The sequence below is a fragment of the Balaenoptera musculus genome, chromosome 2, assembly GCF_009873245.2.
Source record: "Balaenoptera musculus isolate JJ_BM4_2016_0621 chromosome 2, mBalMus1.pri.v3, whole genome shotgun sequence".
NCBI classification, from domain to species: domain Eukaryota; kingdom Metazoa; phylum Chordata; class Mammalia; order Artiodactyla; family Balaenopteridae; genus Balaenoptera; species Balaenoptera musculus.
The window spans coordinates 109,266,655-109,281,592 of NC_045786.1; the positions used below are offsets into that span (position 1 = coordinate 109,266,655).

General features: G+C 36.6%; 1 protein-coding gene and 1 pseudogene across 3 annotated transcripts in view; one reads left to right on the top strand and one right to left on the bottom strand.

Annotated features, from left to right (window-relative positions):
- The window catches only part of NUBPL (nucleotide binding protein like), a 367,758-nt gene that overhangs the window by 276,299 nt on the left and 76,521 nt on the right, over positions 1-14,938 (top strand). The window lies entirely within an intron of this gene.
- On the bottom strand, positions 8,697-9,492 carry LOC118891144 (annotated as a pseudogene).

A 14,938-nucleotide genomic window follows, 5' to 3' on the forward strand; every position in this document is an offset into this window, starting at 1 on the left:
TACCTTATTCATCTTATAACTGAAAATTTGTACCTTTTTACCACCCTCTCCCTATTTCTTCTACCCCCTCAACCCCTGGCAACCACCATTCTACTCTGTTCGTGAGTTCAGCTCCCTTTTTAGATTCCACATATAAGTGGTACCATGCAGTATTTGTCTGTCTCTGTCTGGCTTATTTCACTTAGAGCATAATGCCCTCCATGTTCATGCATGTTGTTGCAAATGGCAGGGTTTCCTTCTCTTTGAAGGCTGAACGATATTCCACTGTATATATGTACCATATTTTTATCCATCTAAGGCACTTAGGTAGTTTTCGTACCTTGGATGTTGTGAATAGTCCTGCAATGAATATGGGAGTACAGATATATGAGCTAGTGATTTTGTTTCCTTTAGATATATACCTAGAGGTGGGATTTCTGGATCATATGGTAGTTCTATTTTTAATTTTTTGAGAAACATCCATACTGTTTTCCATAATGGCTGTACCAATTTATATTCCCACCAACAGTATGCAAGTTTTCCCTTTTCTCCACATCCTTGCCACCATTTATCTCTTATCTCTTTGATAATAGCCATTCTAACAGATGTGAGGTGATAGCTCATTGTAGTTTTGATTTGCATTTCCCTGATGATTAGTGATGTTGAGCACCTACTCATATACCTGTTGGCCTTTAGTATGTCTTCTTTGGAAGAGTGTCTATTCAAGTACTTTGCCTATTTTTTAATTGGGTTATTGTTTTTTGTTATTGAATTATATGAATTCCTTACATATTTTGGATATTAACCTCTTATTGGGTATGTGGCTTGCAAATAGTTTTTCCCATTCCATAGGTTGCCTTTTCATTTTGTTGATGGCTTTCTTTGCTAAGCAGAAGCTTTTTAGTTTGATGTAATCCCACTTGTTTATTTTTGCTTTTGTTTCCTTCACTTTTGGTGTCAAATCCAAAAAATCATTACTAAGACTGATGTCAAGGACTTTGCCCCTTGTTTTCTTCTAGGAGTTTTACAGTTTCGGGTCTACTTTACATTCTTTAATCCAGTTTGAGTTGATTTTTGTGTATTGGTGTAAGATAGAGGTCCGGTTTCATTCTTTTGCATGTGGCTGTCCAGTTTTCCCAGTACCATTTATTGAAGAGACTATCCTTTCCCCATTGTACATTCTTGGCTCCTTTGTTGAAAAGTAATTGACATACATACCTGGGTTTATTTCTGAGCTCTCTATTTTGTTCTGTTGATCTATGTATCTGTTTTAATGCAGATATCATACTCTTTTGATTACTATAGCTTTGTAATGTAGTTTGAAATCAGGAAGAGTGATGCCTCTACTTTGTTCTTTCTCAAGATTGCTTTGTCTAATAGAACTACCATACGACCCAGCAATCCCACTACTGGGTATATACCCTGAGAAAACCATAGGTCAAAAAGTGTCATGTACCACAATGTTCATTGCAGCTCTATTTACAATAGCCAGGACATGGAAGCAACCTAAATGTCCATCGACAGATGAATGGATAAAGAAGATGTGGCACATATATACAATGGAATATTACTCAGCCATAAAAAGAAATGAAATGGAGGTATTTGTAATGAGGTGGATGGAGTTAGAGTCTGTCATACAGAGTGAAGTAAGTCAGAAAGAGAAAAACAAATACAGTATGCTAACACATATATACGGAATCTAAGGAAAAAAAAAAAAAAAAAAAGGCAATGAAGAACCTAGTGGCAAGACGGGAATAAAGACACAGACCTACTAGAGAATGGACTTGAGGATATGGGGAGGGGGTGGGGTGAGATGGGACAGGGTAAGAGAGTGTCATGGACATATATACACTACCAAATGTAAAATAGATAGCTAGTGGGAAGCAGCCGCATAGCACAGGGAGATCAGCTCGGTGCTTTGTGACCACCTAGAGGGGTGGGATGGGGAGGGTGGGAGGGAGGGAGATGCAAGAGGGAAGAGAAATGGGAACCTATTGTATATGTATAACTGATTCACTTTGTTATAAAGCAGAAGCTAACACACTATTGTAAGGCAATTATACTTCAATAAAGATGTCTAAAGAAAAAAAAAAAAAAAAAAGATTGCTTTGTCTATTTGGGGTCTTTTCTGGTTCCATATGAGCTTTAGGATTATTTGTTTTATTTCTGTGAAAAAATGCCATTGGAATTTTGATAGGGATTACATTGATCTGTAGATTGCTTTTGGTAGGATAGACATTTTAACAATATTAATTCTTCCAACTCATAAACACAGAATATCTTTCTGTTTATTTGTGTCTCCTTCAATTTCTTTTATCAAAATTCTGTAGTTTTCAGTGTACAGATCTTTCACCTCCTTGGTTAAATTTACCAAGATCAGATAATCCTTGAAATTCTAGATCTACATCTCTCTACTCATTTAAAGTAATTAGGGTGACATTCTAACCAACTCCTAGAAACTGTGTTACGCTAATTCTTATAATTGAGGGTAGGACTAAGAAGAGTGTTTTTGAGAAGAAGTCAAAGAAATAGCAATCAGAAAGGTTAAGGGAATGAAAATATATGCCTTGCTTATTTTCAGGCTAGGCCATAACTCTGTTTCTCACCTTACTCAGAGTAAGGATAATATAATATTAGAAGGTTGATGAAGAAACAAACTGTCAGTTATTTACATTGGGGAAGGCTTAGCAACTAGATAAGGAGAATGAGAAAGAAGTTACATAGGGAACATTTTATCAAGAGGGAGTCAGTGGGAATGAAGTAGATATGGGGAAAAAATGTGATCTTTTAGATGGAGAAGGTAGATTAGTAAAGGAATTTAAGGCTAAGTGAGAGTCAGTCAGCCTAATGTCACATAAATATAAAGGACCTATTTTGTATTAGATAATGTTAATAGATATATTATCTGAGATTTGTACATTCTGTGTTTAAACAACCAGCTTAGAAATCTTCTGACTATGCATTTTTGAATAATTGATATTCAGAATACAATTTGTCATCTATAAAGATGTTGATGGAACTGACTTGCATTACAACATTCATGATGATTCTGAGTAAGAAAAATACACAGAAGCATAAAGCACTTAATTATGTTTCTTTAAAAATAAATGTCAAGAAAAACATTTAAAAGTAAGATAAAATGTAATAGTACTTAAGGGACAATTATATCTCAGAATTCAAAATATTTTATAACTGTGCATGGGATAATAGAATTATTTTATATATTTTAATGTATAATTATGTTGAATTTTTAAAAATTATTTATTATGAATGGCTTTTAAGCTTTTCTAAATGAACTCAGACTCCTTTCTTTCAACAGTTCCCTATAGGTCCAGGGTATCTCTATCTCTGATATAATTATGAGGTATTTTATCTGCATTGATAATTTTTGGAATTATATTTGTGCTTATCTATTTTCTCACTTTATAGTTTGTTTTTTAGCTGGCAGAATTGTTTCTTTTACTTCTTCTGAGTAGTTCAGTAGAGTCCAATTAACAGGGACATTGTTGAGGCTGGGAAATGTAACCCAGAGCTATCATTTGCATATTAAAAAGAAGGACATTCTATTCTGGAACCTAGTTCCTATTAAATTAAATAAACTATGTTTACACATAAAAATAGTTATTAGATCTAATGGAAATCAGTAGCGTTTGTAAACTATTAGCCATAAGTATAATATATATATGAATGACTCATTACAAAAAAAAGTGATTTGTCATTTTTATCTCACCAGTTAATCAGATATTTTGTAGATGTGTATTATCAAAATGGAATAACATTCTAAAATTTTTGTGTAGAAATTATTTGTGACAAATCTGATATTCCTTTCCTATACGAAAATTTAGGTAATATATTTTAGAAATCTTGTCATTTAAGACAGGGGTCCCCAGCCGCTGGGCAATGGACCAGTAGCAGTCTGTGGCCTGTTAGGAACCGGGCTGCACAGCAGGAGGTGAGCGACAGGCGAGCAAGCAAAGCTTCATCTGTATTTATAGCCGCTCCCCATAACTCACACTACTGCCTGAGCTCCGCCTCCTGTCAGATCACCAGTGGCATTAGATTCTCATAGGAGTGCAAACCCTACTGTGAACTGCACACGCGAGGGATCTAGGTTGCACGTTCCTTATGAGAATCTAATGCCTGCTCTGAGGTGGAGCTGAGGCGGTGATGCTAGTGCTGGGGAGTGGCTGCAAATACAGATTATCATTAGCAGAGAGGTTTGACTGCACAGAGACCATAATAAATCAGTTGCTTGCAGACTCATATCAAAAACCCCATCAGTGATGGCAAGTGAAAACAAGCTCAGGGCTCCCACTGATTCTGCATTACTGGTGAGTTGTATGATTATTTCATTATATATTACAGTGTAATAATAATAGAAATAAAGTGCACATATAATGTAATGCGCTTCTAGTCATCCCGGAAATATCCCTGTGGCTGGTCCGTGGAAAAAATTGTCTTCCATGAAACCAGTCCCGAATGCCAAAAAGGTTGGGGACCGCTGACTATGGAGGTAATTTTAATTATTTTTTGTTGATATTGGGATATGTTGAGGTAGTGCTCTTCTCTTCCCTTCTCTCTTAACCTTCCATATCTCCTTCTTACTTGTAGAGAGAGGCAAGGGAAACCAACAGGACAATTTGAATTATTAGTACTCATGTAGAAACGGGGAGAGTGGAAAATTAGCTTTTAAAAAGTGAAATCATCCCTCAAGATTAATTTGTTAATACTAGTTAAACTGACTAATGTTTTTAAGCTCTGTTTCTCCTTTTTTCTGTATCCTGTTTGTATATCCCTTATATTTTGTGGTGATCCAGTAATGATATGAGATTGATAATAAATCTGGGTTTAAATAATATTTTAATACTATTCTTTAAAATTTTTTAACCCAGCTTATTCTTTGTTAATATATATGGGAGAGATATAATGAGAAAGTGAATTATCTAAGAAAAAAGTAGGAATTTATCTTATCTGGTGTTAATTTTATTTCAGCAAAAATATTATTTATAGAAAAATATCATGTAACAGTATTTTATTTCTACTTCCTGAAAATTTTAATTATCTTCAGTCAGGGCAAAGAACAGAAAAAACAGTAATAAGGATTGGATAAATATTGATTTAATTTCATCCATATCATTACCCAGATGATTTTGTTTCCTAAAGCTGCTCCTCTCCTTAGGGTTTCCCATAACGAAGTTGTTCAGGTCAAAAGTCTAGGACTCATTCTTGATTTCTTTCTTTTCCCTTACCCTATATATACAACCTATCAGCAAGTCCTCTAGATTTTACATCCCAAATAGATCTTAAATCTGTCTACTTCTCTTATCTTCTCCACCAACCTAGTACAATCCATGTCATTTATTTAGAATAGTGCAGAGCCTCCTAGGTGGTTGTCTCTGCTTTCAACTCTTTTTTATATATCACTCTGTTCTTCAAACGATATTCAGAATGATCTTTAAAAACTTTCCTGCTTAAAACCATCCATATGCTAGGCAACCATCTTATTATTTGGAAACTTGAAAATAATCAAGTATTTATTTTATTTTTCCTGTGCTAGTAACCATATAGTTGATGAAGGAATTTTTTTTTACAGAATATTCCAGCTGATAAAGAAGGAATGATAGTAATTATAGTATCATCAGTTTACAACTCTTAATGAAGTATTGTAGATCTAAGTCAGTAATTATCCTGGTTGCTTATCTATCTATCTATCTGTCTATATATATAGAGAGAGAGTGAACACTGTATGTGATCTCCCTCCTGATTAGAGCATATAACATAAACTATTAAGTAGTCTTGCTCAAAATTCTAACCTGAATCTGATTAAACCTCCAGATCTCACGACCAGCTTATAAGAAATGTATGGAGTAAGAGAAAGATGTTAAGTGACACTGTGGGAGTGCAGTCAGGAATCCAGAATGTGGACAATCTTATAGGGCTCAGTTTTTTTCAACAAATAAATTGCAAGAGAAAAAAAAAGTAAAGGAGCAATGATCTATAGATTAAAAAGGTCAAGAAAGAAACTGATTAATTGCAATATCTGGACCTTATTTGTATTCTGATTTGAACCAATAAGCTTTTTAAAAAAATGGTACACAGGGAAATTTGAACACTGGGCTAGATAGTTGATGATTGTAGTAAATTATTATTTGAAACATAATGTGTAATGATTGGTAATATTGATAGTGGTCACATTTACAAGAGTCCTTATCTTTTAGAGATACATACTAAATTGTTGTATAGAGGAAATGATATGATGTCTGAGGGATAGATGGGGAATGAGTAAAGGTACAGATTAATTAAGACCAGTGATGAATTAATAATTGCTTTTCTTTTTATGGCCACCGCTGCGCAGCTTGCAGGATCTTAGTGCCCCGATCAGGGATTGAACCTGCGCCCCCTGCAGTGGAAAGCACGGAGTCCTAACCACTGGACCGCCAGGGAATTCCCCATGAATTAATAATTATTGAAACTGGATGATAAAGATATCAGAGTCCATTTTGCATGTTTTCACATATGTCTAACTTCCTATAATTAATTTAAAATCAAACAAAAAGCCATTGTGCCTAGACTGTAATCCAAACTATTTATCTTAGCAGGTTCTACCTAATTTGTCCCCTACTTACCTCATCTCAACCATGCTCATCCTTGCTCAGAGTACACTTATTTCTTCCTTTCTCTGCAGATACCACAAGTTCATTTCCAATTTAGGGCCCTTGAAATGCTGTTCTCTCTATCTGCAACCTTCTTTCCCTGGATCTTTAGTGTCTGACCCCTCTTGACATTCAGGTCTCATTTAATTTTAATTTTAATTTTTTTCAGGTCTCATTTAATGTCACCCTAGAAGAGCTGGCTGTGACAATCATCTCATCTTGTTTCATTTCGTCAGAACACTTATAATGATTTGACATTTTCTTTTATATTTATTTATTTATTGACAGTTTCCACCATTAGAGTGTAAGCTACATGACAGTGGTGGTAAGATCTTGACTCTTGTTCACTTTTAAATTCCCAGCACTTCAGACAAATACCTAGCAAATATGGCTGGTACTTATAAATGTTTTGAATGAATCAATTAAATGTTTGTGAGCTGTTGAATTATAAGAGCATTATTAATCTTTTACATTTGGAATATCAACATTATATACTATGGTTGCCTAATGAAAGTATTTAATATTCAGCTGACATTTTCATTATTAATGTTTCAAAGGCTCACGTGTGGGGAGAATTAGCTCAGTAGCAAAGCTTCAGAAAGATTTTTTAAAAATTTACCAAAATGTCACATTTTCTCTTAGCATTTATTTTAAATATTTGTATTTTGTGTAATTAATGTCACATCTTGTCTAAAAGCTGTTTTTTCATATCTGGATAAGTAGAGGTTAAGTTTTTTGTTTTTAGTTTGTTTATATTATTTATTTACCTTTGGCTGCGTTGGGTCTTCGTTGCGTGCATGGGCTTTCTCTAGTTGTGGCGAGCAGGGGCTACTCTTGTTCCGGTGTGCGGGCTTCTCATTGTGGTGGCTTCTCTCGTTGTGGAGCATGGGCTCTAAGCGTTGCGGGCTTCAGTAGTTGTGGCTCACGGGCTCTAGAGCACAGGCTCAGTAGTTGTGGCTCACGGGCTTAGTTGCTCCGCGGCATGTGGGATCTTCCCAGCCCAGGGCTCGAACCCTGTTCCCTGCGTTGGCAGGGCGGATTCTTAACCACTGTGCCGCCAGGGAAGCCCAGAGGTTAAGTTTTGTGATATGTGTTTATGTGTGATATGAAAATTTGACAACATTTCTTGGCTCATGTGAATAATAATGATACACATAATTATATCTTTTATCTTTTAAGAAGGAACTGAGAAATACTTTATAGGTAAATGCATAGAGAAAATGAGACAGTAAAATTAGGAGAACTCTTTTTAAAAAAACAAAGAAGATAATGTATTTTGTTATGAACAATCAAACATATATATATGTACATATATATGTAAGTGGTGTCATTTAAATAATTTAGGGAAGTTGTTCATAATGGTTATTGAATAAAATGATATGTTTCACTGGTGAAATAATTTTCATCTAATATTTATTATTAGAGATACATATGTGATGCAAAGACTGGTGGATTCCTTCCTCCTTGTTGTCCTCAGGATACTTTCTGTCCACAGCACAATTTGGCCTCCAGAGTTGAGCTCATGGCCAGGGTGGCTCCTCTCATCATCCTCCATGTATGGCAAATAGGAGTCTTAGATCATGGCCTTTCCACCAGAAACTTGCCACTATGCGCTTCTCTTGTTCACTGTCTCATATTAAGTGCTACAGATCTGGAAACTTCTTCAGATTTGACTCTGCCAAGACATATTTTATTCTAAGTGGGTTTGTTTGTTTGTTCTTTTGCTTATTTTTCTATTTATTTCTCTATTCAGTCAGGTTTATTGTGGTTTGTCATACGGAAAGCACTAGCTTTGAGATTGTAGGGAATAAGATAGAGATGAACATAGCTTAGTATACTTATTTCAGGGATGTTGCCTTAGCTAGTTTCACTTTTGGAACTTGTCTTTTGGAATTGTCTTTAGAATGAGTTTTTAAGTTAACTATGTGCTCACACATTTATAGTCCTATCTTAGTTTTGGGGGGAGTCAGAGAAAACAGGCGTTTCCTCAGTCTAACCTGGGAAAGAAGGGGTGAGAAGACACAGAATATCACTAGGCTCTGGGGCCACACAGGGCCTAGTTCTCTACCAAGGAAAGTGCTGATTTCCCTTGTCATGGTCCTGGCCTTGCTCCCAAGCTTGTCCTCCAGTTTTAGAAGTCGTTCAGTTCCCAGAATGCCCCCTTCCTTTACATCCCTAGCATTTTCACTCAGGGGAGAAGGCCGCTTACCCTGTTGTAGTGTCAGGGTCTCAGGGGAGTTGTCATCCTGCAGGATGGCGAGCGGAGAGCTCCCTAGTACCCTGCCATTTGGTTTCTGTCTATTGTGCTTAGAACCTGAAGATCAGGGAGTCTCGGGGTCTCTCAAGGGCTTGCCTGAGCCCCGGCTGGCCCTAACAGTTTCTGTGAGCTGTCCTGTTTCCTCCTTGGAAAACACCTGCTTGGAGGGGAAGCTCAAGATGGTGTCTGGCTCCAAGATGTTGCCTGGTCCTCAAGGGATTACTGTTGCCCATGGGCAATTCGAATGCAGATGAAGGTGCCCTCTGGAGGCAGAGCAGGCTCTGGGGGAGGATTCAGTTTTGGGGGTTTCAGTCTCAAATAGTTCACTGAGCTGTTTTACCAGTGGGTTTGGGGGGGTCTCTGCTGCTGGAGTTCATAGGTATCCATGAAGTGCCAGGGTAGGAGAGCAGGCATCTGAGTCCTGGGACTGATTAAGACCCTCCCACTACTTCTCTGTAGGTCAGTTGGAGTGTGGGGTCTGCACTTGAACAGGAGTGCGCAGGATACCTGCACTAAGTGAACGGGGATCTGCCTGTAGAGCCAAACGCATGCTGTGCAGTGGAGGCCGTGTGGAGTGAGAGGGATGCTCTTGGCTGAACCCATCTCAACTAGAAGGAATAGGGGGGGGTTAGGGCCCAGCCCAGGCTAGGAAGATGCTGGGCCCCAATTCCACTTTTGGGTGCACAGCAACTCCTCCAGTTTGTTCACTAATGATAATTTGTTTAGAGCCGTCTCCCTTTAAAGGACATTGAAGTTTGAGCCACTTTTTCTTTATTTAAAAAAATTATTGCATTGAGCTTCTTTGCAAATGAGATAGCACTGTTTTTGGATATATAATTTCTGTGTTTGTTTAAGATCACAAAAATCCAAAGATTCACAAATTAATTTGATATTTTCTTAGGTGCCTTTACATTGTAGTAAGTTTTTTGAGAACCTCTTTCTTCCTTCCTTTTTTCTTCTCCCCTTTCTTTCTCTCTCTTCTTTTATCTCTCTCTCTTTTCTTTCTTTCTTTGAATGTTTAAGTTCTACTCTCTTAGCAGATTTCAACTGTGCAATACAGTGTTATCAACTATGATCATATGTTTTACTATAGATCCTCAGACCTTATTCATCTTACAGCTAAAAGTTTGTACCCATTTAACAACCTCTCCTATTTCCCCCACATCCCAGCCCCTGGCAACCACTTTTCTACTCTGTTCCTATGAATCTGACTTTAAAAAAAAAAGCCACATATGAGTGATACCATGCAGTATTTATTTGTCTTTCTCCACATAGCTTATTTCACTTAGCTTAATGTCCTTAAGGTCTATCCATGTTGTCATAAATGGTAGGATTTTCTTCTTTCTCATGGCCAAATAATATTCCGGGGTGTGTGTGTGTGTGTGTGTGTGTGTGTGTGTGTGTGTGTGTGTATCACATCTTCTTTATCCATTCTTCCATTGACAGACACTTAGGTTGTTTCAGAATCTTGGCTATTATGAATAATGCTGCAATAAACATGGGAGTGCAGATATTCTCTTGAATATCCTGTTTTCATTTTCTTTGGAAATATGCCCAGAAGTGGGATTACTGGATCATATGGTAGTTCTATTTTTAATTTCTTGAGGAACATCCATACTGTGTTCCATAGTGGGCTCACCAGTTTACATTCCCACTAACAGTGCAGAAAGTTCTCTTTCTGCACACCCTCACCAACACTTGTTATCTCATTGTATTTTTTTTTTTTTTTTAATAGCTAAACAATTTTTTTTTTTTTTTCTTTTTTTTTTTTTTTTGGGGGGGTTTATTTATTTAGTTATTTACTTATTATTTATGGCTGTGTTGGGTCTTCGTTTCTGTGCGAGAGCTTTCTCTAGTTGCCGCAAGTGGGGGCCACTCTTCATTGCGGTGCGCGGGCCTCTCACTATCGCGGCCTCTCTTGTTGCGGAGCACAGGCTCCAGACGCGCAGGCTCAGTAGTTGTGGCTCACGGGCCCAGTTGCTCCGCGGCATGTGGGATCTTCCCAGACCAGGGCTCGAACCCGTGTCCCCTGCATTGGCAGGCAGATTCTCAACCACTGCGCCACCAGGGAAGCCCTCATTGTATTTTTAATGATAGCCATTCTAACAGGTGTGAAGGCGGTATCTCATTGTGGTTTTGATTTGCATTTCTCTGATGACTAGACTAGTGAGTGATATTGAGCACCTTTTCATGTACCTGTTGGCCATTTATGTGTCATCTTTGGAAAAATGTCTCTTTGGAAAAATGTCTCTTTGGCTCCTCTGCTCCTTTTAAAATCAAATTGTTTGATTTTTTGCTGTTGAGTTGTATGAATTCATTATATATTTTGAATAGTAACCCCTTATCAGATATGTGATTAGCAAATATTTTCTCCCATTCAGTAGGTTGCATTTTCACTTTGTTAATTGCTCCCTTTGCTGTGCGGTAGCTTTTTAGTTTGATGCGGTCCCGCTTGTTTATTTTTGCTTTTGTTTGCTTTGCTTTTGGTGTTAATCCAGAAAGTCATTGCCAAGACCAATGTCAAGGAGCTTATCCCCGTTTTCTTCTAAGAGTTCTACTTTCAGGTCTCTTTCAATTTTTTAATCCAGTTTGAGTTGATTTTTGTGTTTGGTTTAAGATAGGGGTCCAGGTTCATTCTTTTGTATGTGGCTGTCCAGTTTTCCCAACACCTTTTATTGAAGAGACTATCCTTTCCCTGTTATATATTCTTGGGGAAATAGTTTCTTAAAATTTTTTTAAACAGAAACATATCAGAAATTTTATTTAGTCATGCTATAATTACCCAAAATGAAATTGAATTGTTGCCACAGTTAGTTTTTGGAGAAAAGGGCAGAAGTCCTATGTTTTCAAAATACAGAGTTGAGGGTATCTTGTAAAAATCTTTTCTAACTATATTGGAGCATAACATGTTATGCATAGGCCTTTAGGTAAAGATAATACTGCTGAATCATCTGTATCTCAGGATGTTTCTTACTTAACTAAACTCTTAATGGTTTTTAAAGATGTGACAGGACCTATGAAATTGAGTATATATGTTAAAAAAAATTTAGAATGAGTAAGTAGTTCTTGAAAGAGCTAGACGCCTTACTTGTAACTTCATGGGTGGTTGGTTTTTCCTTCAGTTTGATGGCCATCATTAGGCAAGTCTACTTCTCCTGTGGTGACGATGCTTATAGCACCTCCTAGTGTGAAACCCAGGGCCAACAAACATCCAGTAACTATCAGTATTGATTTTAGGTGCTTCATGTTTCTGTGAATGGCTACGTCAGATGACAAATTTCAGTGATTTCAGTTGTTATAAAAAGCAGAGAACAAAATTGGGAGTGTTGATGAAAATTTCATGTGCAGAACTTTGTTGCCAAAATTATTTGGCAGTTTAAATGCATCCAGATCCAATTTTTGAGAGATGTGTTGATCCTGCGTATAGGAACTTCCCTGGCCCACACTGCTAATGGGGGAGGAGTAGCCCTCCATGAAGGTGAGAATACCAGTCAGGCTTTTATTTTTACAACACAACATTTTTGCATTTGAGCATCAAATTTCAAAGCACATGACTTTTTGATTCATAGATATTTGCTGCTGAATTTATGTTATAATGTTTGGCCAAATATCTAGCACAAGCCTAAGATGATTGCGGATTGAAAGAGCCTAGCTGAGGAATGCTAACCAGTCATTCTCAAGTTTTCTTCATAGATCACTTGTGTAGGTCATCTTTGCAAAACCATGAAAATGTTATGTTCTGAGCCTTCATCAAGAGTCTATGTAAGAAATGTCTATGTCTCTTCTTCTTTTGGAGGATGTTGGAAGAGGAATGGGACAGTGGGGATGGGGTAACTGTTATGGAAAGGCAGTACATTATATGGAAAGAATGTGGGCTGTGGTGACAGAAGGTTAGTAGCTTTGGTGGTGGGAGGATGTGGAAGGTCTCTTTTGATTGTCTATGTTTTTCAACAAAATTAGGCATTTATTGGGTATATACGTACCTGGGTACTATACTTGGCCTGAAGATATAAAAGTGAATAAGACTACTATTTAAATAGGAGGACAGCAGTTTGGCTGTATTGTTAGTACACATTTCTTCCAGTTTTTTGGTTTGTGCTCAAGTTTTAGTCTTAGTTTGCTCACTGTTGGTCTTCCCCCCTATTTTTATTTTTTCATTGATTGGGGGAATTGAGAGAGAGGGGAGAGATACCAACGGACTGATTCAGGCCATAATATCAACTTACATTTTATGTTAGGTATCCGCATATATTTCTTTACTCTGACTTATTGTCCTATATGTTAATATTTCAGAATTATTGAGACTATACCTGATTCAAGGAGTTAATTTCTTACATCCAGATAGTCTTGCTTTCTGATGCCAAAGTAGTTTGGTCAGAACTTCAACCTTTAGCTTTATTTGTTCATTCATAACTAGTTTGCTGTTTTAAATACAAGAATCAAACCTCATACTATATGCCTATTTTGATGCAATTTTGCAAAAGTATGTACTCATATTAAATAAAATTATTTCTTCAACTGGAAGAGAAAAAAAAGAATTCTCATGTTAAATGTGACTTGAAATTCATAATCTGATTAACAAGAGTCTAGTTGATAACAAAGATTTTTAAATGGACAACCATGATATTTAAATTAAAAATGACTTATCTGGACATCAGTACGAAACTAAGAGAAAATATGTTCCAAAATAACATATATGTATCATTATTATCTTATCTGAGAAACCATAGCTTACTAACGAGAGTTAGTTTCTGTATAGAACACAGGTTTGTATTGAGCCTCACCATGATACAGTTAGTTTTCTTGTACTTCATGGCATTGCTTACTTCCTACTCTGGCCTGCATTCTGTTATTATGCACGTGCCACTGGAGGCAGGGATATGTTAGGGAGAATTAGGGCACAAGTTCTATTTATTTACAGGTTTTGGGGGTAATTTTTGTTTGAGAAGGGTATGATGATACTTAAGTAATATTAGTTTTCCAGTTTTATAGACAACAAACTGAGGTCTAGAAAGATAACTTTCATCAAGATTACAGGTGATATACTAATTGGTTTGTTTATTGTCCTCCTATCTCCGTTTCATGGGGACAGGAGCTTCAGGTATCTTGTTCATTGCTGTATTCCCAGTGTCTAGAACAGCGCGTGGCACATGTAAATGTTGGTATTAATTTCTAAGTTAGGGTTGAACTCTATAATGATGATTCTGTGTATCCACTTATTTATATTCTGGTTTTAGGCATGCATATTAATGTGTGATCTGAAATATTAAGATAAATATGAAGATACCTGTTGAGGAGAGAACAACTTCTAGATATAGTACCACATTCACTTGCTCATCAGGGTACAAGATTATTGTGAACAAGCCTGCATATAATGACCAGTGTGCATAAATGAGAATGGAGAAACAGCTGCTCATTTAACGGTCTTTTAATGAGATGCATAAACTTCAGTCTGTTTTCCTGTTTCTTTGCAATTTAGTGATTTCAGGTTTCTTAGATGTCTTTTGGATACGTCTGAAGTAATTATGTAGTTTAGGAAGTCGGAAAGTGCTGAAGTTGATGAGATGGGAATTAGATTGTTTTACGTGTTTTTTTTTTCCCACTCTGTCCTCAAACCTACTTCCAATCTATATCTGTATCATCACCTTCATCTCTATTCTTTCTTCATCCTTAATCCTTCTCAAAATCCTTTGTTAAACGTAGTTATAGCTAAAAGCTGCTGCATTTTTTAGTTTTCGCTAGGAAAAGTCACATGTGACAGTACATTTATTGTTTTTTCTTCACCTTTGTAGGTGGCAGGTCTACTTAACAGGAGCAAGATACAGGTCACTAAAATGTAGAAATTTAATTAATATATTCAAACAACAGATGTGACTTCTTTTCTGCTCACTTCCTAGCCCTTATTTTTAGTCATTTACATCTTTTAAATTGTACTTTGACCCAGTGTTTTCATGCTTAATTTTACTGGAGAGAAATTTCCCTTTAATTTGCAAAAAGCCACTTAACTCAGTTTATGACATCTAAACATATGGAAAATATATATATATAT